The following is a 21522-nucleotide window of genomic DNA, read 5'->3' as shown; positions in this document are numbered from 1 at the left end:
TAAGACTTTCTGTAAGGTATAGGGTGCCGGTACCATTAGTGGACTACCTAAGCTATAAAAAATCATAACAAAATAACGAAAAGCCTTAATAGAGATCTTTTGGCGTCAAAAGAAAGATTCCAACCTCTACAATATGAGAAAAAAAGAGTGATAAACTTATTTTTTAACATAAAAGCGCCTGAGCCAATTGGTACACGTGTTCCAGTAGTTGCGCTATTGCTCCAGTAGTAGACGTTCGGGAATGATACAAGGAATTTTAAACAAAATGGTAAATTTTTACAAAGGTTTAACATTTTTCCTTCGGAACAGCAACTAATATCTTTCGAACGAAGCATAAAGATCATCCCTGGGACTTTTCTTCATTTTTATCCATCCATTTTAAAAACTGCTTCCATCGGTTGATCCACTACTGGAACACGACGGCAACTGTTGGTGCAAAGGAGCAAATTTTTTTGCGTAAACTTAATAATTTATATTAGTTTTTGATAAAATGAAAAGTCGTAATTTGGCAAAACGTCTAAATTAGAGGCGATCTATCCACCAAAAATAACATATGTCGTTTTTATCGAAAAATGTACATTTTATTCCATAGTCCAATCTACTGGTACATTACAACCATTGGTACCGGCACCCTATCGTCAGGATTTACGTCGAAAAGTTTCAGAAATTGTACTGTGAGTTCTTTAATGTTTCGACAGGAATTTAGTATATTTTTCCAAATTCCATTCAAGCTGAAATTATTCAACATATTTCTTACGAAATCAATCCATTTTTTTGTGTTCATGTTACTTCAGAAATCTAATATAAATTGAAAGTGATAGATGATTTGCAGAGTATTTTGTAAAGAAAACCTTAAAACAAGTTATTGAGAGATTTATGAAGTATTTTTTTTTAAACCGAAACTGGAGCGTTGGTAGATTTCTCTATGTTATTTATGGAAGAATCCCGAGATTAATATTCGGAAAAATTTATGGAGCGATTTCCAGAGCCTGGAAGAATTACTGTTGGCATGCCCGGAGAATTTTTTTTACGAGTTCTAGGATAAATTGCAAAATCCTTTGGTGAATCTGTTAAACAATTTATAGAAGAATCACTCGATCTGTAAAATAAAAAAATAACTCTAGAAAATACTTGGACTAATTTCTGGTGATGTTTTCTTCGGAAGAATTCTAGGACGACATCCCACACAGCAAAAAAATCTTAAATTTACATGGCACGTAAACTTTCATGATTGTCATGTGAATCGAATTATCATTCGATATTGAAAGATAAATAATGTAAACTGCCTCATTGCATTCAGGAATGCTTGCAAACTTGAAAGTGAAATTGAAAACAAGATCACTCAGTTTACATGATTCCACGATGAATATTCTGCCAAAAATAATGCACATGGATGGATCGACGGCGTGTCATTCCATGTGCATTATTTATGATTGAATTTTCAGCGGAAAAAATCATGTAAACTGAGCCGTTTTGCAAGCAACATTCTTTGAGAGAAGGCGTTTCGCGTTCAATATTAAGGAATTTGGTAACAATGTTGCATATAATCGATGTGTTTATAGGTTTTATCACAGAAGAATACATGAGTGATGGCTTTACATGATTGAAACTAAAATAACGTTACGTGTAAATCTAAGATTTTTTTGGTGTGCAGAAAAAACAGAATATGATTATCTGAAGAAATCCCTGAACAAATTGCAAGACAATTTTTGGAGTATTTTCAGGAAAGAGTATGTTAAAGAACAGCTGAAAGCTTCAAAGGAACATTTGAATTTTATTTAAGAAATATTGAAACATTACTTTCGAAAGAATTTTCAACAGTCAATTCAGTATTAAAATTGTATTTAAAGAATCGGGGATCTACATCATATGATTTAAAAAAAATCGAAAGAAATATTCAGAGGATTTTCTATGGAAAAAGGCAGAAAGGTCTACGGAGAACTCCTCTGAGAAATCGCTAAGAATATTTTCCCGATTGAATTCTGTTCAATTGCTTATGAAACACTTATGGAACTTTAAAATAAACCATTAACTCCTGGAGGAATTATTTAATGTGTTTTGCAGGAAGTCCTGGATAATTTTAACTGCTATTTTTTCCTGCAATCCTTGAGTTTTTCTGGAAGATTTGTTGAAGGAATCTGGAGAGACATTTTAGGAAAAACCTCAAAGACAAAATTGGAAACACTGTTGAAATCCTTGCTTAGAGATCTTGAAGACAGTATTGGTTAGAACTCTAGAATTTCTTAACCTATTTCATAGATATATCCTCAGTAATTCCAGAATATTCTAAACAAATTATAGGTATACCAGGGAGGAAACTTCAGAATCATTTTCAAAATTTTATTTTGAATCCTCTGCAGAGCTTTCTTCCTGGTAATACAACAGCTAGTCCATATTGGTACAGCATACAACATGGCTGGCCTGAAAAGTAGTTTGAAGATCAAATACTTGTTCTTAGGACAATTTCAATTTTCTGCAAATAAGTGGATACAGACATTTTACATATTTGTTACATCCCGTTACTTCAATGTGATTTTTGAAAGTTAAATTTTCATCTAGCGTGAGTCCAAGATACTTAACTTCATCTGATCAATTTATTGGAACCCCTCTCATCGTAACAATAGACATGTTTCAAATAAAGAGCTTTTGGTATATGTGGGAGTTATAAGTTTTGAAAGCATTAGGGGAAATCTTCCATTTTTGCAAGTACCGTCAAGCTACCATTCACCGTGCATTTAAGAAAAATTTGCACTTCAAAAAATTATATAACTTTTCCAAATAATTTGAAGCGTATTAGAATACCACTACGAAGCGTACAATCATATAATAATTCAGGGAAAAATCTAAAATTAGTGATGCATAACTAAAAATTACTCAAAAATTATGTTTGAATATCTCATGTTAAGGTCGCCTTGTACCGTTCTATGTCACCATTTACCGTGCACACTAGTGCACCATTCACCGTGCGTATAGATTTCGTCATGATTTAATTTTGTTTCTTGAAGAAACGTTGTTGATGGAGCAACTATGTTGTTAATAGTGAGCGCACTCATTTTTAAGACTGTTCAAATCTTCATTTACAATAAAACCCATAAAAAGTTTAAAAATTGGCTAAATAATATTTTTCATTAAAATCGTTATAGAAGGTTTGACTGTATTATCCAAATCATTCCATATTCACTCAAAAACTAATTATGAAGTAGTTTAATGACGATATAACAATAAATCTCATATTACCGAATAATTTCATGCCTTTTACACTAATGCACGGTAATAGGAACCATACATACTGAGAGGGATCCATTCACCGTGCATTTGGGTTTCGACTGAAACACAATATAAAATTCTAATTTGCATAAAATCTCATCGCTCATACGATGAGATACATCTTACTAATAGTATCCACAATGAAAACTTGTTGAAATTTTGAAAAAAATCATACTCTATCGTTAAAATTAAAAATGTGATTTTTTGGTGTTTCTACTAAGAGTGTTGAAAAATCTTATTATCAAACAGAATTCACATGATTTTTACTGCATAAACTAGGTTTTTCAAAATGCTTTGTGACAAAAACTACTTCATTTCATCAGTTTTATCTTATTTTGCTGACAAAAAAATAATTTGTGAAAATTGTATGAATATTCTGTAGGAATTTGTATATGTGCAAGGTGAATGGAGGCCGCACGGTGACTGGTGACTTAACGGTATGAAGAAAAAATATTCAATTTTTTTTGCAAACTACTACATATGACACGCAGGCTTCGTCCTTTGGCAGAGAGGCTTGTGTCATCCGCAAACAAGAACAAGGGTTTCTGACATCCCTCAGGTAACTCAGGTACCATGTACCGCTACGTTAGAATAGTTTCGAGTATCCTCCCCCTCAACTCCGGCCAACGCAGCTTGCGTTGAGCCCGACTTTCTGCCTTTCCGTTGCTTAATTACTGCGACAATTTGCACGCCCGCCTGTGCAGAGAAGACTGCTGGAAGCGCTTGAACCCGCCTCATAGAAGAGACCGACAACCTGCTTGACAGCATAGCCGTCACGAAGCTCCCCCAAGGCGCCTAAGTCCACTAGTACGGCGAGCGTGACTGGCGCCGATCATCCCTCAAATTCGACCGCAGAATATAAGACATCATTTCAAGGCAGGAGATCTCGGCTCGTCGTTGTGATCAACCGCTCGCCCGATCGTTATGCGCCGAGCATGACAGACAGATCGGACTATCTCGAGCCTACCTAATGCAGCCCACAGACGCTCAGACGGTTTGACCAACATTGACTCCCCCTCCAAGTTAGTCAAACCGATTTATGTTGCTGCAACTGTTTGACCGACTGTCAAAGTTCGTTGCTGCAACACCATAATTCTTCTCATGTTTGAATGCTCTCAGCAAGTGAATATTTGATTGTTATTATTTTCGATTTCTGTGGCTGTGGAGGTGAATATTTCTACCGCAATAATCGTAGTGAGGAAGAGCAGAACTTTTGTACTATGTATTTCACCAGAATTTTTCCTGGGATTCTAAAAGGAATTTCATCAACAAATCGTCTAGAAATTCATCCACAGATTTACCCAGAAATTCCTCCGAGGAAAATTCTTAAGGCAGATGGCTTTCTTCCACAGATTCCTTCAAAGGTTCCTCTACTAATTATTCAGGATTTTCTCCACTGATTCCTTCAAAGATCAACAAAATCCTGAAGTGATTTCTTCAGTAATTTTTCAGAGTTTAGTCCAAGGCTGGCTCCAAGAATTCTTCCATAGATTGATATAATAAATTCTTCAAAGATTCCTTAAGGAATTCAACTAAAATTTATATCCAAGGATTCTATCATTATTCGGGAATCACATAACGAATTTTTTCAGATACTTCTCAATAAATATATCACCAAAAATTCCCACAAGGATTTCATCAGAACTTTTTTCAGGACATCTCCTTAAATTCTGCCAGCAATTGCTTCAGAAATTCCAAAAGGAATTTCTTCAGCGATTATTTATTTTTTCTAAAGAAATTTATGCAAAAACTTTCCAAGGAATTGAATCAGTGATTCATCCAATGTTTCTTACAAGAATTCTACCAAAATATCCTCCGAAGATTTCCAGGAATTCCTCCAGATAAACTTCAAGAATTTCTATTTAGATTCTAGGGTAGGTGTACCAATTATGGATGCAATATGTCAACAGTAGTAATAAAAATCAAGTTGTAACCGCGTTTCTAAAACGCAAGCATGACTTGTTGGTGTCAATTACTAGTTTAAAGCCTTGTGAATCTGTTGGTTTAAACAGTTTTAGTACTAAATTGACTTTAAGCTTCTAAAAATGGATTTTAAAAAGCGATGTCTTTGTACCAATTATGGCAATAGCGTTCCTAGCATTCGACATAAAAGTGTACCAATTATGGACTATCGAATATTTGCACGAAATGAACTCAAACGCCATAAAAGGCGAATGATAATGCAACGCTAATATGTAATGAAGATATCGCTCATAAAATTTTCCAAAAATTTTGGGTTAAATAGATGTTAAATCATTTTTTTGCAATGGGTTCATGGGAGGAAATTAATTTTCGAAAAAGAAGTCAAAATGTAGTGTAAATGCAAATTATGATACAAAACAGCATTAATGATCTCACATTACCTTTCCAGTGCCAATTTTTAACGAAAAAAGAGGAAAAATTCAAAAATCGAGTGTCGCTGAAAACCCCTCTCTATCATGAAATTAGCATCTTCCGCTCGCGAACGTTTTCGAACGTGTGATTGAAAAATCTTAGTAATTGAGTACAAAACATGAAGATAATGCCTTACCGAACCGTCCCGTCGTGGAAGTCACCCGTAAAATAGCTTTACTTCTTTTATTTCACTGATCAAAAAATGTAAACAAACCGCCTCCAGAGTATTGCCATAATTGGGCTCTCATACACTCTTTGTACCAGTTATCGACATAGTGGAAATAACACGATTTCCAACTTAAAACAGTAGAATTGATTGCATACCAGCTAAATTTATTCATTTGTTCTCACTAGGTAACATACATTCATCGGTTGAAACAGTTTATCCGGATGAAAACATACATTTCGTAACGGAGGTCCCTTAGCCAACTGCTAAGAAGGTGACATATATGTGAGGCAAAATTTTCAAATGTTCATTTTTCGAAGCTTATTGCACGAATGTTCTTTTCAAGGTTTAGTTACCATCAAAAACAAATTGTTTAATCATTCCTGTGAATATAAGCCATTATAGTCTAGTGAAACAATAAGACAATTTTTTTTTGTTCCCACTATTGCCATAATTGGTACTATAGCCATAATTGGTACTTCTACCCTATAAGGTTTTTTCCCGCGATTCCACCAGGAATATCTCTAGAAATTCTTAGAGAGATTAGTCAGTGAACTTCTCCAGGGAATTCTCTGATGATTCCTTCAAAGATTTCACAGTAAATTGTTCACGAATTTTTCAAAAAAAAAAAATCTTCAAGGGATTCAACTTGAAGACATTTGGAGAAATGCTTTGTTTAATCCTCTGAGTAAATATCAGTGGAATCCCTGGAAGAATAATCTTTTAGAATTTTGTAGCTGCCTTCCTAATGGAATACCTAGAGTAGAAAAGGGAAGAATTTATAGTTCAATCCTTAGTTGAACTCCTGGTCGATTATCTCGCGGAAATATTGGTGGTTTTTAAGAAAAAAAAAAACTTGTTAGCTTGTGGAATTTATTTGGTTAATACCCTGCAGGAATTTCTGATAAACCTAAAAAATTCTAAGAAGGGAAATCCTAGTCAAACCATTGAAGTATTTTCTGGTAGAACTTCTGACGAAGCTGTGGTAAATTTTCCTGGTGGAAATTCTAGCTAAACTCTGGTGACATTCCCAGTGATTACCTTGGAAGAACTCCTAACGAAATTCATTTAAAAATGGTGGAATCTTTGGCGGATTTTTTTTCCAGAATATTTTGGAAAAACCTCTAGATGATTTTTTGAATTCCCGGTAAAATCACTGGAACATATTGGTGAATTTTCTGGAAGAATTCTTAATGAAATTCCCATGAGAATTTCAGCTGAAATCCTTCCAAATTTTCCTGAAGGAAATCATGGAAAACTACCTGGGAAAATTCTAGATGCAATCCATGGATGAACCTCTGATTATGTCCTTAGAGAAATCCCTGGAGGATTTTTAATTGGAATCCTTAGAGATAATCCTAGCGGAATTTTCGAAGGAATGGTGGAATTAATGAGGGAATTCTCAGAGGAATCTCTGAAGTAGATCCTTTTTTGAATCCTAGGAGGAACTCCTCATAGAGTCACTGGAGAATATACTGGGGGGTTCCTAAATTACTTGGAAAATCTAATCTCTAAGCTGAGAAGCAGGCTCTGTCCCAGTGAGGACGTAACACCAAGAAGAAGAAGAACTCCTAATTCTCAGAGAAATCACTGATGGAATCCCTATAGAAACTCCTGATAGAATCCCATGAGGAATTCCAAGTGAACTTTCGGAAGGAATTTATAATGGAATTCTTACAGGAATTTCTTGTTAAATCACTGGACAAGATGTTGATTAAATTTCTGGAAGAACACCTGGTGGAATCATGAAGCAGTTTTGGAAGATTTCCCAAAGGATTACCTGGAGAAATTCCTGGTAAAATCCCTGATGGAATCCCTGTAGTACAAATCCAGGTACAATCCATGGATGGATTTATTGAATCACAGGTGAAACTGCAGATGGATTCACTGAAGATATTTCTGGAGAAATTTGTTGAGGAATAATTAAATAATCCTTGGTAAATTTGCTAAAGAAAACGGTTAGAGATAGTTGGAAACAATAGTGAAATATATAGAAACAACTCAAGAGCGTGCATTTGATAGATCACTATGGCACCGACGCTGCGTAAATTCAAGCATTTTGACTTTCCACCCATCTGCATCGGCAGTTCATGGGACGTAGAAGCTTCAATTTGACAAGATGACGTCGGTGTTCATGCAACATCCCTACAGACGGTACGATCGGTTCGTCGAACATTTGGCTCCGCCCACCGGTGGTTTGAGCAAAATCAAACTCGTTTGATTTGGGCCGACCGATTCGTCAACCGTCAAATTGGTTTCACAAACTGTCAAATTGGTTCGTCAAACAGCATCACACACGGTCAAACATAACACCAACATGAGCATCAACCTGGGGGGCGGAGTCAATGTTGGTCAAACCGTCTGAGCGTCTGTGGGGTGCATAAGAACACCGAAAGAAAGCGTTGATGCTTGGATGGACCAAAATTCAATGAAGGATCAAAAATTAATCTCCAGGTTAAGAACTGGTCATACGAGGGTTTCTTACAACATACACGGGTAGAAATCAGAATCCAAAAACAAGATTATGACTCATGATATCATGATTCTAGTGTGTTTTCATCTTATGTAAATACACCATGGTTTGGACTCATGATATCATGAGTCAGATTGCCGTAACGCAACACACGCGTTAGGTTTTTGTAGCCGATTGCTCGGAATCATGATTCAAATTCCAAAAATGCTGAGTCGCGCATCCGTTTATGATCGACAAAATCAAAAAAAGTTAAAAATAGCATACATTGAGATACGAGCCAAGAACCTTACGATTGTAAGCCACGTACTCTACCACTCAACCGCTTTGTCATCTTGAATTAAGAGTGATCGATACGCATAAGATGAAGCAAAGTGCGCCGCTTAGTGTTTTCACACTGGATGTTACGCTTATGAGGAATCATGATTATGACTCCAGGAACCATGATTTATGATCCTGATAGTATTACCTAACCAATTTATGAATTTCATGATTTGTAAATCATGGTGTGGGGATCAGATTTTTATCCGTGTAGGGAGATACCATTCCACCGGGCAGGTCTTCAGTACAAATAATTCAGCCGAGCACGTCATTTGCGTATGATGTACGAACATTCTACACACTTAGATTTGTTTCACGAGCTCGGCTGTGCGAATCTCGGTTTCCCGATTTCAACCGAAACTCAGCTACTGAATTGTCCGGTTGCTTAGCAACGAAGCACGATTTACTGATTCTCGGCTTCTATTACCTGAAATCCCAGGAAATTTGATTGCCGACTACTCGGCTGTGCGGATCTCGCTTAAAATTAGCCGAGATTCGGCATTCTAAATTAAGTGTGTAGACAGATGTACGATTCCAGGCTGTCTTCTGTGGCAACGGTAATACTTTATAGCTGTTCTCCAGAAGAGCCCTTCTGGTTCGTTCTGTCTAACGGACTGGGGATGAACCTTTTTTTTTATTTTCGGATAGCGCGTTTTGTTTGCCAAGTAGTAGGTGGTCTTTTGATTCCGTTGCATGTTCCTGTTAGGCAAACGATGGATCCAAGATCAATCGTGTTCATTTCGCGAGTGTGAAAAGGTTTGAAAACTTTAGATGGTTCGTCACACGAGTGTCGACATAACGGCTTATTCCTATTCTATATGATTTTGATAAACACATACTTTTCTTTTCTCGTCAATACTAAAAATAACCTTTGAATGGTTCGACATTATGAATGTCGACGTACTTTTTTAATCTTCTACTAATATTTATCAATATCTTTCTCGTGCTTGTCTCGTGATGACAAGAATGAAATGTTTGTGGTCGTCGTTTTTCTCCTTATCCATGGATCGAATCACCGACCAAAGGCGACTCCCATATATTTTTTCTTCCTCACTAATCAATCCCACTCTCGTGGTGATTGTGGATATGCAAAGTTATTCTCGGGTCTATGAGCAACTATCATTACACACTAAAATTCCTTCCCCATCCCAACTGACTAAGAACTTGACCGGCGTTAATGATCAATAATATAAGAGTTCCTAAATGTGCACTTCGAGAGCAAGCGGAAAGTGCCATCCCTTGTGTATTTGGATCGAAGTGCAATTTGTACCAGTTCCGTTCAATCCCGAATTAGCAATCGTTGCATTGACATGTACAGTCAGGCTATGCCATGCTATGCAGTGCTTTAATAAAATGTAAATGTATGCTTTAACTATTTAAGCGCTTTTATTATGTTAGTCCATTGTTTAATAAAATGAACTTTTTGAAACCACTGTTGTACCGTACTTAATTACAATTACACGGAGAGAAAATTCACAAAAGCACTCCATGAATCAAGTAATTCCACGAATCATCAGGCCAACGCCGATTGCTAGTTGCTTGCCACTCCATACCCATCCGAGATAAGTGACAATAACGAGCTTACGATAAGCACTTGAATGATTTAATTCAATCAGCATAACTTGCTCAACCGACGCTTACCGTGTGTATGTGTGGTTGTGCGTTATCAAATTAGTTTCCACGGACGAGACGACGAATGGCTACCGGCTGCACCGCATTCTACTCCTTCGTGACACCGTCCAACTTCGTCGCTTGCTCACGCACCGGAAACGCCAGTCAGTGCGAGGAAAAATATCCAAGCGTCTTGGAGGATGTAGGGATTATGAGAGGTTAGCAGCAGAGTATAGTTAAAACAAAATATGTTCGTGAACCAACGAACTGTTTAACTAGTACTGAAAATGAAATCAATGCAGATCATAGTAGGCATAGGTTTACGAAAGAAAAAGAGGAATCAGTTTGTTGATGTGTTTTGAGAAGAATAAACGTGCTCTTATAATGATGAAGAAAGTGTTAATTATTTAGTCTAACTCGATTGAAATTCTAAGGGAAGCGTGATCGGGAAAGTGTCTGAATTCGGCTACTTAAAAAGGTCTAGTCACTACATGGCGCATCTGCTCCCAGAGGTGGGAGAAATAACGTGTGCAAATCTGAGGACCTGTTAGGAAATGTCCGTTTTTTGATTTTGCTTGTTAATTAGTGGGGATTTGAAAATGAAATGGATCCTGAAATTATCCGTTACAATGAACAATTTTCAGTGTTATTTGCCTCAGGTGATCGTGTGTTAAATGGATATACCCAATGAAGAAAGTAATGCGTGCTTTGAAAAGATTGACTCCAAGGATTTTTTTCACGAGCATGCACGTGGGTGACGAAAAACCGAATGCTTGCAACCGTTTATTATATCCTGTTTGTCTAAGGTAGGTGTTGTAAAAAAAAAACTTCGATAATGTGTGCGCTTAAATAATTAGTGAAGATAATGAGGATTTTATACAAAATGGACCAATGCAAGCGTTCACTGTTTGAAGTTTTAGCGGTGCCGTGTGGCCATGGCAACCACTGAATATGGCGACACTCAAACGCCAATTTAGTAAACACGTGCATTTATTAATACTGCAAGTATCACGGTCTACTATGTTAATAAAAAAAGGCACAAATGTTTGATTCCTGACACTAGTTGACCAAAACAACCCAACAATGATTGGACAAATAACTTCCGCTCACTTAATAACCAACTGTATTCTGTCAATGCGAGCAGCGTTGTGAGCTTTTTGAAGTTTATATGGTCGAGTTTGCAACTTTGGAATTGTTAGAGTTTTAGTAAGCATAATTTAATCATTAAAGATATAATTAAAAATATGAATATATTTGAAAGTTATTAAAAGTTGTAAGTGTAAATAAAGAAACGGTTAATAAATGGTTATATAACGCGTTTGAATCAATGTTTTCTAGAAAGGACAAAGATCTTTGTCAATTTTGTGTGCAGTAATATAGTACTATTCTATGCAGATTTATTTGAAATCGTCAATCAACTCTAGGACATTTGCTTTTAAGAAGGCCACGACGTTTTCTTGTTTCAGCTCTCTGGTGAACACCATTCGAAAAAAAAAGGTAAAAAAACAATTCTTAAAGTATCTTGGCATGGCCTACTGCTTGACTTTTAAACCATAGACAAATACCGTTTTCCAAGACAACTAGTATTGATATAAAAAAAAGTTTAATTTATCTGTACGGGATGCATTTGTACCTGAAGTAAGCGGAATGTTACGTGACTTACAAGTATTTGAATTGCTATTTGCTGATAAAATTAAGAAATGATTTACGGTTTCAAATTTGATATTTCTTGAATTGAGATGGTTTAGATATGGCTTGAAAGAAATAAAAATCTATGCATATTCGATGGTAATTTTGATCATTTTTTATAATGTTTTCTATACCCACTTAAGTATGAGTGCATGTGGGTAATAAGAAATAAGAATGTAACCAATATATAAGTTCAAAATTGAAAGTAGCAAGAAATACATAGAGAGTCCCCTAGGATAGCATAAATTAGATGAGCCCCCTCTGAGGGTAAGATAAAAGAAAAATAGTCTAATGAGGGTCAACACAAACCAAGAACCCTGAAAGGGTAAGCTAAAGGAGCGTGTACCCAAAAGGGTTACTCAGTGAAAGCGAGACACCTGAAAAACGAAATCCATTGAGAGGATAAGCTACGAAACAAAAGTCTCCAGAAAGAGAAAACTACAAAGAATAAATCTCCTGAGAGGGTAAGCTAACAAGCGAGTTTCCCGAGAGGGCTGTTTTTGTTCAAAGCGGGTTTCCTGAAAAAGAATCTGATAAAAGTAAGTCCCCTGAGAGGTTAACTGGCAAAATAGATTTTTTTTTAGAGAGTTACTATGAAAAGCGTGTATTTTGAGAGGATAGTTAACACAAACTTTAAAGAGACTATAAGCTACATAAAATATACCTAACACAAATTGTATATAATGAGAGGGTAATTTAGATAAAGTGAGTATCGTGAAAGGGAAGTGGAGAAAAACGAGACTTGTAAAAAGATAACATAAATAATGCGAATACCCGAATTGTTAAGTGCCAAAGTGAGTTTTCTGACATAGTCACTGTTAAAGCGAGAGCCCTGAGGGAATAGCTATCACAAAACAATTCTTCGAAGTAAGTAATCCTAAACAGCGGGTACTCTGAGAAAATATCTTACAGAAAGCGAGTTTCTATTTTTCCGAAGTAGCATGTAAAAAATAAATAATCAGAAAAATATGATTAGAATGTATAAAGCGATTTATGCTATTGAAACTTTAGAATATTTCGATCTCTTACACTCACTTTAATGTTATGAGCATGGAACACTTTTGCCACAGTAGTATTTTTGTAACATATATAGCCAGTAACACAGAATCAGAATAGGGTAAAGAGCGTAAAAAACACTCTTTTCAAAGTAGTACCCAGTAACAGTAACCAGTAACATAGAATTAGAATGTGTAAAGCACTTGGTGGTTCTTAAATTTCAGAAGATTTCAATCTCTAGTGCTCACATTGATGTTATAAGCCTTGAAAATAGATATAGAAAATAGAAGCTAAAAGGTTTTATTGTTTAAAAAAAAATAAATAAAATCAATGTATAATCTATGCTTATGTATAAAAGTTTTTTAATTTGCTTTGTCAGGTTAAGTCTGAGTGAAGTTAAAAACAAATTAAAAAAGGTAATAAATGAATTGAATATGATAAATAAAAAGTAGTTTGACTGTTCCGAAAAAGTCAACTAAAAGAATAGCCAAGTTAAAACGAGTCCTCTGAGAGAGTATGCTATGGGTGTGCCGGTTCCTCGAGAGGAAATCTAAGTCCCCTGAGAGGGTAAATGACAGAAAATGCAAGTCCCCTGAGAGGGTAAGTTACAAATGACAGAAAATGCAAGTCTCCTGAGAGGGTAAGTTACAAAAGAGCAAGTTAGTTAGAAAAACGAGTCCCCTGAAAGGGTAGCTAACAGAAAGTGAGTCCCCTGAGAGGGTAAGTCCCCTGAGAGCGTAAGGTACAAAAGAGAAAGAGATTTAGAAAAGCGAGTCCCCTGAGAGGGTAGCTAACAGAAAGTGAGTCCACTGAGAGGGTAAATGACAGAAAATGCAAGTCCCCTGAGAGGGTAAGTTACAAAAAAGCAAGTTAGTTTGCAAAGCGAGTCCCCTGAGAGGGTACTTAACAAAAAGTGAGTCCTCTGAGAGGGTAAGCTAAGAAAATTTCAAGTCCCCTGAGAGGGTAAGGTACAAAAGAGCAAGAGATTTAGAAAAGCGAGTCCCCTGAGAGGGTAGCTAACAGAAAGTGAGTCCCTGAGAGGGTAGCTAACAGAAAGTAAGTCCCCTGAGAGGGTAAGCTAAGAAAATTTCAAGTCCCCTGAGAGAGTAAGATACAAAAGAGCAAGAGATTTAGAAAAGCGAGTCCCCTGAGAGGGTAAGCTAAGAAAATTTCAAGTCCCCTGAGAGGGTAAGTTACAAAAGAGCAAGTTAGTTAGAAAAGCGAGTCCCCTGAGAAAGTAGCTAATAGAAAGTGATTCCCTTGAGAGGGTAGGCTAAGAAAATGTCAAGTCCCCTGAGAGGGTAAGGTACAAAAGAGCAAGAGATTTAGAAAAGCGAGTCCCCTGAGAGGGTAGCTAACAGAAAGTAAGTCCCCTGAGAGGGTAAGCTAAGAAAATTTCAAGCCCCCTGAGAGGGTGAGGTACAAAAGAGCAAGATATTTAGAAAAGCGAGTCCCCTGAGAGGGTAGCTAACAGAAAGTAAGTCCCCTGAGAGGGTAAGCTAAGCAAATTTCAAGTCCCCTGAGAGGGTAAGGTACAAAAGAGCAAGAGATTAAGAAAAGTGAGTCCCCTGAGAGGGTAAGCTAAGAAAATTTCAAGTCCCCTGAGAGGGTGAGGTACAAAAGAGCAAGATATTTAGAAAAGCGAATCCCCTGAGAGGGTAGCTAACAGAAAGTGAGTCCCCTGAGAGGGTAAACGACAGAAAATGCAAGTCCTCTGAGAGGGTAAGGTACAAAAGAGCAAGAGATTTAGAAAAGCGAGTCCCCTGAGAGGGTAGCTAACAGAAAGTAAGTCCCCTGAGAGGGTAAGCTAAGAAAATTTCAAGTCCCCTGAGAGGGTAAACGACAGAAAATGCAAGTCCTCTGAGAGGGTAAGGTACAAAAGAGCAAGAGATTTAGAAAAGCTAGTCCCCTGAGAGGGTAGCTAACAGAAAGTAAGTCCCCTGAGAGGGTAAGCTAAGCAAATTTCAAGTCCCCTGAGAGCAAAGATGATTAGAAGGAAAAAGATAACCGACTCCTGTCTTTTCTAGGAGACATGAATAGCGCCGCTCTGGTGAGTCAAAAGCTAACTAATATGTAACGTTCTCCTAGTGACCACCAGATGATGAAGTGTTCGTTTGTGACATCCACGCTTAAGAAAAGCTACACAGCTCAATCGGGGGTGTTCGATATTGCCATTCATTTATAAATGCCATAAAATGTAAGAGAAGAAGAAAAAAACAGCACAGGAATATTTTTTTAGCATGTGTAAAAATTTCACTAATTTTGTGTTGGTCCAGAAGAGCCTGCTTTGATGTGAGTTGTACTCATTCCTGTGTAAATTTTTAAAAGCGTGTTTGTTTTGATTCATCATCGTTTTGTAATTGCACGATGATTTTAATTTAGTCGAAAATAATGTTTACGCGCTTTCCACTCAACAGATGGCAGTAGTGTTATTTGAATAGCGTGTCGTCGGCCAAATGTATGGCAAAATAAAGAGTCGATCATCTTTTTCCTTTTAACCATCTTTGCTGAGAGGGTAAGGTAAAAAAGAGCAAGAGATTAAGAAAAGTGAGTCCCCTGAGAGGGTAAGCTAAGAAAATTTCAAGTCCCCTGAGAGGGTGAGGTACAAAAGAGCAAGATATTTAGAAAAGCGAGACCCCTGAGAGGGTAGCTAACAGAAAGTGAGTCCCCTGAGAGGGTAAACGACAGAAAATACAAGTCCCCTGAGAGGGTAAGTAACAAAAGAGCAAGTTAGTTAGAAAAGCGAGTCCCCTGAGAGGGTAGCTAACAGAAAGTGATTCCCTTGAGAGGGTAGGCTAAGAAAATTTCAAGTCCCCTGAGAGGGTAAGGTACAAAAGAGCAAGAGATTTAGAAAAGCGAGTCCCCTGAGAGGGTAGCTAACAGAAAGTAAGTCCCCTGAAAGGGTAAGCTAAGCAAATTTCAAGTCCCCTGAGAGGGTAAGGTACAAAAGAGCAAGAGATTAAGAAAAGTGAGTCCCCTGAGAGGGTTAGCTAAGAAAATTTCAAGTCCCCTGAGAGGGTGAGGTACAAAAGAGCAAGATATTTAGAAAAGCGAGTCCCCTGAGAGGGTAGTTAACAGAAAGTGAGTCCCCTGAGAGGGTAAACGACAGAAAATGCAAGTCCCCTGAGAGGGTAAGTTACAAAAGAGCAAGTTAGTTAGAAAAGCGAGTCCCCTGAGAGGGTAGCTAACTGAAAGTGATTCCCTTGAGAGGGTAGGCTAAGAAAATTTCAAGTCCCCTGAGAGGGTAAGGTACAAAAGAGCAAGAGATTTAGAAAAGCGAGTCCCCTGAGAGGGTAGCTAACAGAAAGTAAGTCCCCTGAGAGGGTAAGCTAAGCAAATTTCAAGTCCCCTGAGAGGGTAAGGTACAAAAGAGCAAGAGATTAAGAAAAGTGAGTCCCCTGAGAGGGTAAGCTAAGAAAATTTCAAGTCCCCTGAGAGGGTGAGGTACAAAAGAGCAAGATATTTAGAAAAGCGAGTCCCCTGAGAGGGTAGCTAACAGAAAGTGAGTCCCCTGAGAGGGTAAACGACAGAAAATGCAAGTCCCCTGAGAGGGTAAGTTACAAAAGAGCAAGTTAGTTAGAAAAGCGAGTCCCCTGAGAGGGTAGCTAACAGAAAGTGATTCCCTTGAGAGGGTAGGCTAAGAAAATGTCAAGTCCCCTGAGAGGGTAAGGTACAAAAGAGCAAGAGATTTAGAAAAGCGAGTCCCCTGAGAGGGTAGCTAACAGAAAGTAAGTCCCCTGAGAGGGTAAGCTAAGCAAATTTCAAGTCCCCTGAGAGGGTAAGGTACAAAAGAGCAAGAGATTAAGAAAAGTGAGTCCCCTGAGAGGGTAAGCTAAGAAAATTTCAAGTCCCCTGAGAGGGTGAGGTACAAAAGAGCAAGAGATTTAGAAAAGCGAGTCCCCTGAGAGGGTAGCTAACAGAAAGTGAGTTCCCTGAGAGGGTAAACGACAGAAAATGCAAGTCCCCTGAGAGGGTAAGTTACAAAAGAGCAAGTTAGTTAGAAAAGCGAGTCCCCTGAGAGGGTAAGCTAAGAAAATTTCAAGTCCCCTGAGAGGGTGAGGTACAAAAGAGCAAGATATTTAGAAAAGCGAGTCCCCTGAGAGGGTAGCTAACAGAAAGTGAGTCCCCTGAGAGGGTAAGATACAAAAGAGCAAGAGATTTAGAAAAGCGAGTCCCCTGAGAGGGTAAGCTAAGAAAATTTCAAGTCCCCTGAGAGGGTGAGGTACAAAAGAGCAAGATATTTAGAAAAGCGAGTCCCCTGAGAGGGTAGCTAACAGAAAGTGAGTCCCCTGAGAGGGTAAACGACAGAAAATGCAAGTCCCCTGAGAGGGTAAGTTACAAAAGAGCAAGTTAGTTAGAAAAGCGAGTCCCCTGAGAGGGTAGCTAACAGAAAGTGATTCCCTTGAGAGGGTAGGCTAAGAAAATGTCAAGTCCCCTGAGAGGGTAAGGTACAAAAGAGCAAGAGATTTAGAAAAGCGAGTCCCCTGAGAGGGTAGCTAACAGAAAGTAAGTCCCCTGAGAGGGTAAGATACAAAAGAGCAAGAGATTTAGAAAAGCGAGTCCCCTGAGAGGGTAAGCTAAGAAAATTTCAAGTCCCCTGAGAGGGTGAGGTACAAAAGAGCAAGAGATTTAGAAAAGCGAGTCCCCTGAGAGGGTAGCTAACAGAAAGTAAGTCCCCTGAGAGGGTAAGATACAAAAGAGCAAGAGATTTAGAAAAGCGAGTCCCCTGAGAGGGTAAGTTACAAACGAGCAAGTTAGTTAGAAAAGCGAGTCCCATGAGAAAGTAGCTAACAGAAAGTGATTCCCTTGAGAGGGTAGGCTAAGAAAATTTCAAGTCCCCTGAGAGGGTAAGGTACAAAAGAGCAAGTTAGTTAGAAAAGCGAGTCCCCTGAGAGGGTAGCTAACTGAAAGTGAGTCCCCTGAAAAGGGAAAAGACAGAAAAAGCAAGTCCCCTGAGCGAGTAAGCTACGAAAATATCAAGTCTCCTGAGAGGATAAGTTTCAAAAGAATGCCTTAAGAGAGTAGCTAACAGAAAGTGAGTCCCCTAAGAGGGTAAACGACAGGAAAACCTAAGTAAGCGGACTGTTACGTGACTTACAAGTATTTGAATTGCTATTTGCTGATAAAATTAAGAAATCTTGAATTGAGATAATGTGAGTTTATCGAATGGGAAGTGAAAAAAGGGAGACATGTGAAAATATAACAAAATAATAATAATTTTATATAATAATAATTATATAAAAATATAATAAAATAATAATAATAACATCGAAATAATGCGAATACCTGAATTGATAGGTGAGTTTTCAGAAATAACCACTGTAAAAAAACTAGAACCCTGAGAGAATAGCTAACACGAAACAAGTCTCCTAAATAGGCCAAAACAGCAAGTACTCTGAGAGAATATCTTACAGAAAGCGAGTCTTTTTTTCCAAGTAGCATGATTCAAATATGTAATTAGTAAAAATGTGATGAGAATCTATAAAGCGACTTGTATAATTGAAACTTTGAAAGTTTTCGATCTCTTATACTCAATTTAAAGTAATTAGCTAGAAGGACTATTATTTGCGTTACATATACTGCCATTAACACAGAATGAAAAAAGGGTAAAGAGCCTTAAAAAAACTCTTTTATATGTAGTATGCTAAGAAAATAGAGCACCAGTTACAAAAAAAATTAGAGAATGTCAAGCATTTTCTGATTTTTAAATATTGGAAGATTTCGATCAGTTATGCTCATGTTGACTTTATGAGCCCGGAAATAGATAGAGAAATAGAATACGAAGCTAACACATTTCGTTGTTAAAAAACTAAAGCAATGTATACAAATTGCTTACATTAACATTTTTAAATTTTGCTGTGCCCGTTAAAGTTTAAAAGAATTCAATTTTTTTAGGAAAAAAAAGTAATAAAAAATGAATGCAATAAATAAGTTCATAATTAAGATCGGAATAACTGTTCTGAAAGAGTCTCCTAAGAGGGTAGCTGAATTGGAACGAATATAAGCTAAAAAAATGCGAGTTGCCCGAGAGGGTAGCTTTTGAGAACATAGAAATGGTAACATAAAATTCGAATGTGTAAAACGTTTTGTGCTGTTGAAAATTTGAAACATTTCGATCTCTTATGCTCACCTTCAATCTTATAAGCCTGAAAAACTTTTTCCGAAGTAATATTTTGAAATCACAGATAGATAATTAAATAAAGTTAAAGTGCTGATGTAGTTTTGGAAAATTTCAATCTTTTATGATCACTGTTACGTTATGAGTCTTAACACGTTTTGTGTTGTTGCAGTTTTAGAAGATTTCGATCTTATATGCTCACTTTGACATCATGAGTCTGGAAAGCTCTTTTCAAAGTTACATTTCAAAAGCATAGATACTCAGTAATAAGAAATTAAAATGTGTAAAGCGTTTTTGATATTGAAATTTTAGATGACTTCTATTACTTATGCTCATTTTGGCGTTAAGGAATATTGTGGGAGTTAAAAAATGTTCCGAATGTCATTCAAGACCACGCAAACAAACTAATTATAACCTTGATTTTTTCTAGAAGAAGAAGGTATCCGGAGAAGAAAAAATTTGGATCAAACGTTGAAAAAAGGCAGTTGCTGAAATCTTCAATCGTGGTGGATACAGGAAACGAACACTATTCAAAAAGAATCGTAAAGCTGTTTGGGCAATACTAAATTTACTTTTGTCTTTTCAGGGTCATATAAAGATTCAAGTAAACAGTTCTATAACAGATAGCGGAATCGTAATGATGAAACATGGAATTGGTGATCAACCAGGAAGAAGCTTTTTTTTATTCTCAAGTAATTCTCAAGTATGAAGAAAAAACATCTTATATCATGCAACATAATTTTAAATAACATTTACGTACTAGGAGTAGAGGAAGGGGTGAATGTAGGGATTATGAGAGGTTAGCAGCAGAGTATAGTTAAAACAAAATATGTTCGTGAACCAACGAACTGTTTAACTAGTACTGAAAATGAAATCAATGCAGATCATAGTAGGCATAGGTTTACGAAAGAAAAAGAGGAATCAGTTTGTTGATGTGTTTTGAGAAGAATAAACGTGCTCTTATAATGATGAAGAAAGTGTTAATTATTTAGTCTAACTCGATTGAAATTCTAAGGGAAGCGTGATCGGGAAAGTGTCTGAATTCGGCTACTTAAAAAGGTCTAGTCACTACAGAGGACATTGCCATAAAATTACCGTCCCTTACAGTAGTGATGGCGAAAGCAACAAATTTGGCTGTGCCTGATATGGTTTTGGTGCGACGCTGTCTGAGTTTGAAATTTCTTCTTCTTCTTGGTATTACGTCTTCACTGGGACAAAACCTGCACCGAAAGGAAAAAAAATCAGCGTAAAATCATGCACATAAAGAGACTAACGTCATGTAAATTTCCGATACATATCGTGTATCCCCTTCTTAGTCGAGTGGTTAGAGTCCGCGGCTACACAGCAAAGCTATGTTCTGGGTTCGATTCCCGATCGGTCCAGGTTCTTTTTGTAATGGAAATTTGCTTGACTTCCTTGGGCTTTAGATTATCATCGTACCTGCCACATGATAAACGAATGCGAAAATGGCAGCTTTGACAAAGAAAACTCTCAGTTAAAATCTGTGGAAGTGCTCAGAACAACTGCTGAGAAGCAGGCTTTGTCCCAGTGAGGACCTAATGCCAAGAAGGAGAAGAAGAAGAAGAAAAAGGAGAAGATCGTGTATCCTAAAAGACACGACAATTTGCAGTTGCAGTTTGAAGTTTTACAAGATACGTAATGTAAATTTACGACTAATCTGTCAGTTATTAATTGATAGCTGTCTTTGCCAAAGTTGCGATTTTCGCATTCATATATCGAATAGCAGGTACGACGATACTCTATGCCCAGAAAAATCGAGGAAATTTCAATTGCGAAGAGATACTGGACCGGTTGGTAATCGAACCCAGACACCTTTAGCCAGGGGGGGTGTACGCAACGAGGTTCGCCTACCGTTCATGTTTTGTGGGTGTATTCGTTTGGCTCACAACGCTGCTAGGCATAACGCTGTTTGAGTGTTGAAATGCATCAGCATTTGCTGTCTGGCATGGCCCGCGTTTCGACCTGTGCTGTTTGGGTCGGCCCGCGTGAGAGATTATGCTGTTTGGGACGGCCCGCCCGAGAGATGATTGTTAGGCGAGCTTTGTTTGTAGTTGACAGCCGTACACCCACCCTGCCTTTAGCATGGCTTTGCTTTGCAGTCGCGGACGTTAGCACTAAGGCCAAGAAGGCTAGAGACGGCCTCGGGGCTAATTAGTGTGAATAGGTTCTAACGTTCTTGGCTAAGTTTTATCTGGACATTATGCCATAAAGAAAGTGACACGCAAGCACCACCCTGATGAAGGAAATGAATAAATTTTTGCGCGCCATTTTTAACAACAACAATCATTTAAAAATTTATAGAAGGGTAGCAAGCATGTTCTTTGATAAATAATGTCATGAAAATACTAAAACAGTTTAACCGTTAATAAAAACATAGAATTTCTAAAGAAAAATATCAAAATGTTCAAGGGTGTACCGCCGTATAGCAAAGTGATCGATACTTCACGTCACCATACTGGAACTTCCGCT

The 21522-nt window shown here is 37.5% G+C and overlaps 2 long non-coding RNA genes across 2 annotated transcripts; both read left to right on the top strand.

Annotated features, from left to right (window-relative positions):
* The first annotated feature begins 10409 nt into the window (after positions 1–10409).
* Positions 10410–16775, top strand: LOC110675934. Its single transcript, XR_002499933.1, has 2 exons — positions 10410–14446; positions 15435–16775. It is a non-coding gene; the product is annotated as an uncharacterized LOC110675934 (long non-coding RNA).
* Positions 16776–16903: 128 nt separating this feature from the next.
* Positions 16904–19892, top strand: LOC110675935. The gene is made up of 2 exons (XR_002499934.1): positions 16904–17652; positions 17733–19892. It is a non-coding gene; the product is annotated as an uncharacterized LOC110675935 (long non-coding RNA).
* The last annotated feature ends 1630 nt before the right edge of the window (positions 19893–21522 follow it).

The sequence above is a fragment of the Aedes aegypti genome, chromosome 2 (genome assembly GCF_002204515.2).
Source record: "Aedes aegypti strain LVP_AGWG chromosome 2, AaegL5.0 Primary Assembly, whole genome shotgun sequence".
NCBI lineage: Eukaryota > Metazoa > Arthropoda > Insecta > Diptera > Culicidae > Aedes > Aedes aegypti.
The sequence above is the reverse complement of the archived record's forward strand: the minus strand, read 5'-3'. Positions and strand labels throughout refer to the sequence as shown.